The 9,465-nt window shown below is 46.8% G+C and overlaps 1 long non-coding RNA gene across 1 annotated transcript in view; it reads right to left on the reverse strand.

Annotated features, from left to right (window-relative positions):
• Window positions 1-9,394, reverse strand: part of LOC116401599 (uncharacterized) — a 28,774-nt gene extending 19,380 nt beyond the window's left edge. The window contains exon 1 of the long non-coding RNA XR_004214008.1: window positions 9,190-9,394. This is a non-coding gene — a long non-coding RNA (uncharacterized LOC116401599). The remainder of the gene's footprint in view (window positions 1-9,189) is intronic.
• Window positions 9,395-9,465: the final 71 nt, after the last annotated feature.

Genomic DNA, 9,465 nt, shown 5'->3' on the forward strand with positions numbered 1-9,465 from the left:
CCATCTTGTTTTCCCTGCAGCCCTACACGTTTGCCTCGGAGGAAGCTAAAGTAGCCTTCACCATCAACCACCTGACAGGCAGAGCACGATTCTGGGGTACCGCTGAATGGGAGAGGCGCACGCCAGCCTGCTCTTCATTCCTGGCTTTTTCTGCGGAGCTATGCAAGGTGTTCGGGGCGGTCTCCAAGGGTCCTGATCCTACCGGGGAACTTATGGAACTGCGTCAGGGAGACCGGACAGTTGCTGACTATGCCATCGAGTTTCGCACGAGAGCACGCCTTAGCGACTGGAACTTGGCAGCACAGTGTGACGCTTTTTTGGCTGGACTAGCTGAGTATATTAAAGATGAACTGATTTCTTTTGATTTACCTGCTAACCTGGATGGCCTAGTGGAACTGACTTCCCGAGTGGACAGACTCATCCAGGCAAGGCGACAGGAGCGACGCAAGGGGGAGACAGATCGCCACCTTTCCACCCTGCCTCGAGGTCCTCCAGCAACTACCGGTGTCATCCCAGGGCCTCAACCTGGGGGCGTTGAAACCATGCAGGTGGGGCGCACCAGTCTCACTCCAGAGGAGCGTGAGCACCGCCGCCGGGGAAATCTTTGCCTGTACTGTGGCCAGGCTGGTCACTTTATATCCCGGTGCCCAGCAAAAGGGCACGGCTTGCCAGTAGTAGGGGAGGTACTGGTGAGCCGAACCACAAGACTCTCCCAAACAAAGACCCCTTTGCCAGCTTCTGCTCGCGAACGGATCCCAGACCCTCACTACGCTCATTGACTCTGGCGCTGATGACAGCATCATTGATGAGGACCTAGCCCTTCAGCTGGGTATCAACCAGGTACCTCTGCTATGCCCTGTTCCTGCCAGCGCCCTGGATGGCCACCTACTGGGGACAGTGACTCACCAGACCATGCCAGTCCGTATGCTCCTGTCTGGTAACCACCATGAGACTATCCGGATTCTTATCCTGCGGTCACCCCAGCATCCATTAATCCTGGGGTACCCCTGGCTCCACCACCATAACCCCCACATTGACTGGGCCACAGGAGCCATCCTGGGGTGGAGCTCATCCTGTCACCTGATTTGCCTGAAACAAGCTGCTGCAGTCAGTCTGTTCCAGCTCTGCTTCGGACCTGACAGGGGTGCCTACTGAATACCATGAATATCGGGAGGTATTCAGTAAGGTCAGGGCCTCATCTCTGCCTCCACATCGCCCCTACGATTGCGCCATTGACCTGCAACCAGGCACCACTCCACCCAGGGGTCGCCTGTATTCCTTATCTGCACCTGAAAGAGAGACCATGGAGGCGTACATAAATTCCTCTCTAGCTGCTGGGATCATCCGTCCCTCTTCTTCACCTGCTGGTGCGGGGTTCTTCTTCGTGGGAAAGAAGGACAAGTCACTGAGGCCTTGCATTGACTACAGGGGCCTCAACGACATTACCATTAAGAACCGCTACCCACTCCCTCTCATCTTTTCTGCCTTTGAGTTGCTGCGGGGGGCTACCATCTTCACCAAGCTAGACCTGCGTAACGCCTATCATTTGGTCCGGATCCGAGAGGGTGACGAGTGGAAGATGGCTTTCAACACCCCCACTGGACATTATGAATACCTGGTCATGCCCTTCGGTTTCACCAATGCCCCAGCTGTCTTCCAGGCCCTGGTAAATGATGTGCTGAGAGACATGTTAAACAAACAGGTGTTCGTCTACCTTGACGACATTCTGATTTTCTCCAGGTCCCGAGAGGAGCACATTCACCATGTCCAAGCAGTCCTTCAACGCCTCCTAAAGAATTCTCTGTTCGTGAAGGCAGAGAAGTGTGACTTTCACGCCTCATCTGTCTCCTTCCTGGGGTACATCATGGGATAGGGGATCGTGCAGATGGATCCAGCCAAGGTGTCAGCAGTTACGTCCTGGCCCGTCCCTGACTCACGTAAACAGCTGCAACGATTCCTGGGGTTTGCTAACATCTACCGGAGGTTCATCCGAGGCTATAGCACCATGGCTGCCCCACTCACGGCCCTTACCTCATCCAAAGTGCTGTTCCAGTGGTCCCTCTCGGCTGAGGAGCCCTTCCAGAACCTTAAGGCCTGGTTTACCTCTGCCCCTATCCTCCAAGTTCCTGACCCAGAGAGGCAGTCCGTTGTGGAGGTGGATGCCTCCGATGTTGGGGTGGGGGCCATCCTATCCCAGCGGGCTGCCAGCGACCAGAAACTCCACCCCTGTGCCTTCTTTTCTAGGCGGCTCTCACCTGCTGAAAGGAACTATGACATTGGTAACTGAGAGCTGCTAGCTGTTAAGCTGGCCCTTGAGGAGTGGCGTCACTGGCTTGAGGGGACCAGTCTGCCCTTTTTGATATGGACTGATCACAAGAACCTCGAGTACATTCAGTCTGCCAAGAGACTAAACTCTCGGCAAGCCAGATGGTCCCTGTTTTTTACCCGATTCAACTTTTCCCTCCGTTACCGGCCCGGTACCCGCAACGTCAAGCCTGATGCCCTGTCCCACCAGTTTGTTGATAAGGGGGATTCCACCCCTTGCAATGAAAATATCCATTCTGCCCCCGTCTTGGATGCTTCAGTCACCTGGGAGGTAGAAGTTAGACGTTGAAGTCAAGGCCGCCCTGGAGGACCAGCCCGGTCCTAGCTCCTGCCCTCCTGACCGCCTGTTCGTCCCTCAGACTCTGAGGTCCGATGTCCTCCAGTGGGTCCATAGCTCCAAACTCACTTGTCACCCCGGGAGCCAGCGTACGAGGGATGCTTTGCAGCAGAGGTTCTGGTGGGCTACTCTGGAGAAGGACACCCGGGAGTTTGTCAACACCTGTCCAGTCTGCAACCAGCACAAGCCATCTCACCAGGCTCCCGCTGGCTTCCTGCAACCTCTGTCTGTGCCCCATCGGCCCTGGTCCCACATCTCCTTGGACTTTGTTACCGGTCTACAACTGTCCAACAAACATACCACCATCCTGACAGTGGTAGATCGGTTCAGCAAGATGGCCCACTTTGTGCCCGTGCCCAAGCTTCCTTTGGCCAAAGAAACTGCTGAGCTGGTCCTGCTGCATGTCTTCCGGCTCCATGATCTGGATTCCACCCACAATCTAACAGCCAGACTGAGCGCAAGAACCAGGAGATGGAGACGGCTCTACGGTGCTTGGTCTCCAAGCATCCATCCTGGTCCCAGCAGCTCCTGTGGGTGGAGTATGCCCACAACACCCTGACCAGCTCTGCCACTGGAATGTCCCCGTTCCAGTGTGCCTACGGTTTTCAACCTCCACTGTTTTCGGCCCTGGAGAAGGCGGTTTCCTGCCCCTCTGTCCAGGCTTTCGTCTGCCGCTGCCGCCGTACCTGGGCCGAGGCCAGAGTTGCGCTCCTCCGCTCGGCCAACCGCTACTCCACAGCGGCCAACCGGTGCCGCTCCAAAGCCCCCATCTACCAGGTTGGCCAGAAGGTGTGGCTATCGACCCGTGACCTACCATTGCAGGTAGAGTCTAAGAAGTTGGCACCCAGGTTCATTGGGCCATTCGAGATCCTGAAGGTCATCAATCCTGCAGCAGTGAGGCTCAAGCTGCCCCAGACCATGCGGGTCCACCCATCATTCCATGTCTCCAAGGTAAAGCCGGTTCAAGAGTGCCCACTGGTTCCTGCTGTAAAGCCTCTGCCGCCACCGCGATTCATTGATGGAGGTCTTACCTACACGGTTCGCCGCCTGCTTCGTTCCTGCCGCCGTGGCAGAGGTCTACAATACCTGGTCGACTGGGAGGGCTACGGTCCAGAAGAAAGATCCTGGGTCCCCGCTCGACACATTCTGGATGCCTCTCTCATCGGGGAGTTTCACCGCTGCCATCCGGACCAGCCCTCCAAGGGCTCGGTGCCCACTGGGGCTACCCAGCCAGACTCTGTTCCATCTGCAGCTTCAGACGTTGAAGAGGAGCCGTCTTCAACGCCAGGACGGAGATGTCAGATGAATATTAGCCCTCCTCCAGGCCCCCTCCGCCCACCCGGGTGGTTGTGGTTGTTTGGGACGTCGGGAGCCGTCCCTTAAAGGGGGGGGGGGGTTCTGTCACAGTTCAGCTCCACACCCTCCTCACTCTACTTGTCAGTCACTCAAGCCCCTATATAGACTCCTGCCTCCCAGACACATTTGCCAGATTGTTCTTCGGTTTTCCATGCCAGACTCTCCAGCACGCTCTGAGACTGATCCCCTGTTACCGACCATGCCTGCCCCTGTTTTACCCGCCTTGCCTGACTCCCGGTAAACCCACTAGCCTTCTGATCCTGACCCTGTTTAAACTCTGTCTGCTGTTATCGAAGTTTGTAATAAAAGGTCAAAGATCCCTGGAATCCTGTGTGTTGCATTTGGGTCCATATACAACCCGTTACAGAAACAATGAGGGTAGAATGGACATTCTCATGCAATCTCTGACATTTAAGTTCATTTACAACTATTAAATATCTTAACTTAAACATACTTTATCACAGACTTTTATCAATCTCAAATATCAGCATTGCTCTTAAAATCCAATGTCTGTGGGCTCTACATGGTTTTCTCCTCATCTGTTAGATTTAATATCTATTTAAAGAGCTCTTTTAGTGGCTGATAAGTAACCACCCATTAAAGCCTCTGCTGTCAAAATGTAATTACCATGTTTCACCTCGGTTTGGTTCCATTAATGGACTGGGCAACCCAAACCTCTGTAAAATAACCCTCTCTTAACTAAACGCTCCTCTGTGATCTGTCGGTTAGTCATTTTACTGCCTGAAGCCACAAACGCGTTGATGTTTTAAATGTAAGCCTCTGAAGATCAACTCAAATACGTAATGTGAGTGAATACCGATAGACTGTGTAGCAAAACCAACTGTGTGTGTGTGTGTGTGGGGGGGGGGAAGAGTCAAGGAGAAATGGCTGAGCATATAGGTCCAGGTGGAAAAATAAAAGAATCTCTTTGTATTTTTCCAAAAGAGAACGATGGGTGGACTAAGAAGTGAGCCTGTGAATATAATATATAACGTAAAGTGGGTCACATGTATCTTCATCATGATGGTAGATGACCTTCGATTGTATTTTACAAAGCTCATATTGCATAACGTTATGCCGAGGCTCAAAACAGGAACTAAAATGGTAAACGGTTAATTTTACTATCTGTGAAAACTCTGTGCGAACACACTTCCTTGAAGTCAGAGAGAGAGAGACAGCAGCAGATGAAGGAGAGGTACATCGTGCACACACTACATCTGAAGATTGTGTATGAGAGTGACGGAAAAATATTTTAACATTTCAATAAACTAATGGTTTCATTCAGCGGTGGAAGAAGTAGGCCTCCTCAGACATCTACTGAAGGAAAAAGCAGTAATAGTGTAAAATACTACAAATTAAATTCCAGCATTCAAAATATTTTTTAAGTATAAAAGTAGGCTACCATCTTCAAATTATGCTTTAAAGAACCAAAAATGTAAGTACTCATTATGCAGAATAATATAACATTTTTTGTTCACCACTTACCCTTCTTAATAGGCCTCTGCTCAAAAATTGCATACCCATACTAAAAAGAGTGTATTTCTGAAACTAGAAGGTCTTTTTGAATAATGTTGATGTTATAATAAAGGTAACACTTGTGAGATTTGTTCAGATGTGTAAATATCAGTGTATATGTTACTGGTTAAGAGTAAATGAAGATGGCACACAGCTCAAATTGAAAAGTTTCAGGTTCGCCTGAAAAAAAAAGCATTGAGAGCATGATTATCTCTTTTGAATGATGCAGCTGAAAGTTTAAACCTCTCCCAAATCATAGCACAATATGTGAACAGTCTCTCTGCAAATTATGACTTTGATAAAGTGAAGCAGAACAAAATTATAGAGGTTTTAGTACAGAGAGGTTAGGGTTAGGGACATTTTGGAACCAGCTGTTCCATTGCACTTTTATATACTATATATTTCACTTGTTTTATCACTAATAGTGTTCAATCTATCCAAATACAGAAGTTTGGCTTCATTTTGAGAGCCTGAATCCTATGTGCGTAGCTCGCGGACTCATGGCGAATAATACGTGATATTGTGGTAAATCTTCTAGTTGATTATATTAGTTGTGTAGAATTGTGTTTAGAGTGTGTAAAATGGCTTACATGATATTGTTGCCAGACTTTTTTCTTTAACTGGGTATGTAACATGTGTGTAACATTCATTGTATTCGTTCCTGAAAAGTGCATTCTACGACACTCTTCGCTAAGCTTTCTCGATGGAACCGCAAATGGTCCTCGCTCGGTACCAAAAGGTTTTAATATTGCTGCTGGTAAATATGGAGCTCATTTTATTACTTTATATACTGCTGGGTAGTTTAACCTATAATAATACATCATCATTGATAAGTTGATTACATTATATGATTATTAATCTGAAAAGTAACTAAAGTTATTAAATAAATGTATGTCTCCCTCTGACATGTAGTGGAATAGAAGTGTTAGCACTAGTTAGTACTTCAACACTAGGGATGCCCCTGGATACCCGGGTCTAAAGGGGAACCGATAACAGTAGTGAATACCCGGAGTATTGATGTGGTCCAGAGTTAACGCATCTGCTATCGCTACTTTAGAGGTTATGGAGGGAGATCTCCACAGAACAAAAACACTGTTGCAAACCTCCTCTCTCTGAGTCTGTGTCTTTGCACGAGGGGCGAAACAGACTCACATCATGGCAGAGAGAAGAAAAAGATCCAAAGAGTGGCTACATTTGACTCCAGTAGAGGCTGAGAACTGTCATCTCAAACTCAATAAAACCCTCAAAAGTAAGAGGAAACAGCAGTTTATCACAACATGTAGCCAACAAGCAGAGCATCAATGTGCAGAAATGCAGTTTTCTCACTGTTTAACGAAAACTAATCGCTCAACTAATTGTTTAGGTGCAACTGTATTTTAAGGATTTGGGAACTTTTTGTAGATTGTCGGGCTGAGGCTGACATTTCTGCTCTTGCTGTTCAAGAAAGACTTTGTTTACATATGAATAATAGAGCAATGTTGATTCTTCTTTAATTAATTGTCTTTTTTTCCTCACAAAATAATCAAAAATAACTGATGAGTATCGATACAATCCTAACGATACAACACTGTACTTAAGTAAAGATATTGAGAAAACGCACTTAGTTATACTTGACCATGGTTAACATACTCAAGTCAATACATGTCATAACAGTTATTAAGTATTTTGTTTTATAACAACTAGGCTACTAATATTTGTAACATCACAATCAATTTGGAAAGTAAACAACAAGCGAGTTTTTGTGGAACAAACGTAATTTTTTCAATGATTAAGAGAGTGCATGAAAAGCATCAAAATAGAGCTTGTTTATCAAAAATGTCTCCCAGGGAAGAATCCCCCAGAGCGGTGCCGGCTAAGCTCTGAATGTCCTCAAATCCTAGACACAGTCCTGATGTGTATAACGTCATTGGTTAGGGCTGAAGGTTCGGGGTGGACAGACAATCTCATATCTTTAGATCCAAGAGTTTGAAGGCTTTCCAGATGCCAAAACACTGCACAGAATTTGATACTCTGAGACAAGATTTTACATCTCTAGGTAAACCGTAGAAATATGGGATTCAGGTTACCAAATTTCAGTGGCGGGCCGTGCATTTTATACCTAGGCCTTCACTGCTGTCCTGCAGCTGAAATACCACCTTATAACCACATGATGGCACCACAGCTATTATATATTTTTAAGGCTGTAACTATGTACGTCTTCGTATTAAACCGTTCGGTACGAGTCGTTTGAACAATGCTAGAGCATTTAGAAAATGCAAAAGCCTAAATTCACGAAAATATAATGTTCTCAGCTGGTCTGGCTGTGGGATCCGCCATCATTCCTTAATGACAAGGCATGACCCAAAGAGATTATCATAGGATTTTACTTTCACAACTTGAACGTTGAACGTACTGCTCTGCAATGTCTTTCCTCGTCTCAGCCTCCTGGTGTCATGGTGCATGGTGCATCTCACTCAGTCAGAATGCCCATATTTGATTGGCTGAGCTGCATCACGTGATGTGATTCACTACCCGACAGCCTCTGCTGTTAAGTTTCAGAGCTGCACATGGACACTGAGCGGCACGTAATGCTGACGTCATTATAGGCCGGCTCGCAGGCTCTGATACGTCAAAGAATTCGCCCAACATGCCAAACTAAAGATCTGATTGGTTGAACACTAAGACAATCAGCAATATCGTCCCCATTTACTTTAATCTGCACTGGCTGCAGGTGAGAGTGTGCAGGCCTCTGGCCTCTCTTCTTACCTAGAGACACAGAGGTGAAATCTGATTGGATAAAAGCTCTACTTAAAACAAGCTGCACTGGAAGCAGAGCAACTGAGGAAGACAGTAGCTGTGCAATGAGAAAATAAGATAATGGGAAAATATTTTTATAAATTATAATACATGTAGTGTATTTAAGAAAAAATATTAAATTATAAAATAGATATAGCTTTGTGATTCTGTTTAGGCCAGCAGAGAAGGCCTTGCAGGCCCTGACGGCCCGCCACTGCCAAATTTATTTATTTGATTGGTCGATGCAGCACCTGGACAGATGATGTCACATTGCTGGCTGCCTCTGTGTTGGCCAGCCTCGCTGCATCACCAGGCTGGCCCAGTTTGTTTTCCACACAGATCTGAATTAGTTTGGAAAATGTCCTTAGGGTCAAGGATCCATTTCTTAAGGTTATTTTTCCCCCTTGTTAAATGTTCTTCCATATCTGAAGGGAGCTCTATCTCGAAGGCCTAGAAGGTGTCACATCTTGATCAGATTGTAAATCGTTAAGACAAATTTTTGATTTGGGAATGTATTAACAAAATTAACTTGAAGAGACATTGCAATGTCCCCAAACATGACAAAATGGGTGTGTGTGTATGAGCAGAATGTGTACTTCTAAATATGGTTGATGATTAAAGGGTCAATATATACACAAGAAGACGTGGAGGAGCACAACCTCTAGCTTCCTAGTGGATAGTATGTTATCAAAAGCACAAATGATGAATATGTCATTCCAGCGCACAGCATACATTTTTAATAGATGTTCTATACATCTACGAAACCATCTTCAGGGCTAACCTTTGTATGTTTTGAAACACTTGGATATATACTAAACATAACTCTCCTTATGGCAGCATAGGGAGGACAGAAAGACAGACAGTAAATATAATGGGAGTACCGATGTTGGCATGCTTGAGCAGGCGGCAGATCCTGGCCTCACGCTCCAACTTCTGGTGATCTGTGGAGACAAAAAGACAACATATCTGTTATCATGCGTCTGCTGAGGCCTCCTCACATTCTTCAAACCTCTCTACAGAGATTCCACATATGAAACACCACCCACCTTTACTGCCACAACAAATGTGCAGTAAAAGTCATTACTGTGTACTGTCACCAAGAGACGGACACGAGGAAAACCCTGGCATATCCAGAGTAAATAGAATTATATGTTCAT

This window comes from Anarrhichthys ocellatus, unplaced genomic scaffold (assembly GCF_004355925.1).
Source record: "Anarrhichthys ocellatus isolate YVR2014 unplaced genomic scaffold, GSC_Weel_1.0 scaffold553, whole genome shotgun sequence".
NCBI lineage: Eukaryota > Metazoa > Chordata > Actinopteri > Perciformes > Anarhichadidae > Anarrhichthys > Anarrhichthys ocellatus.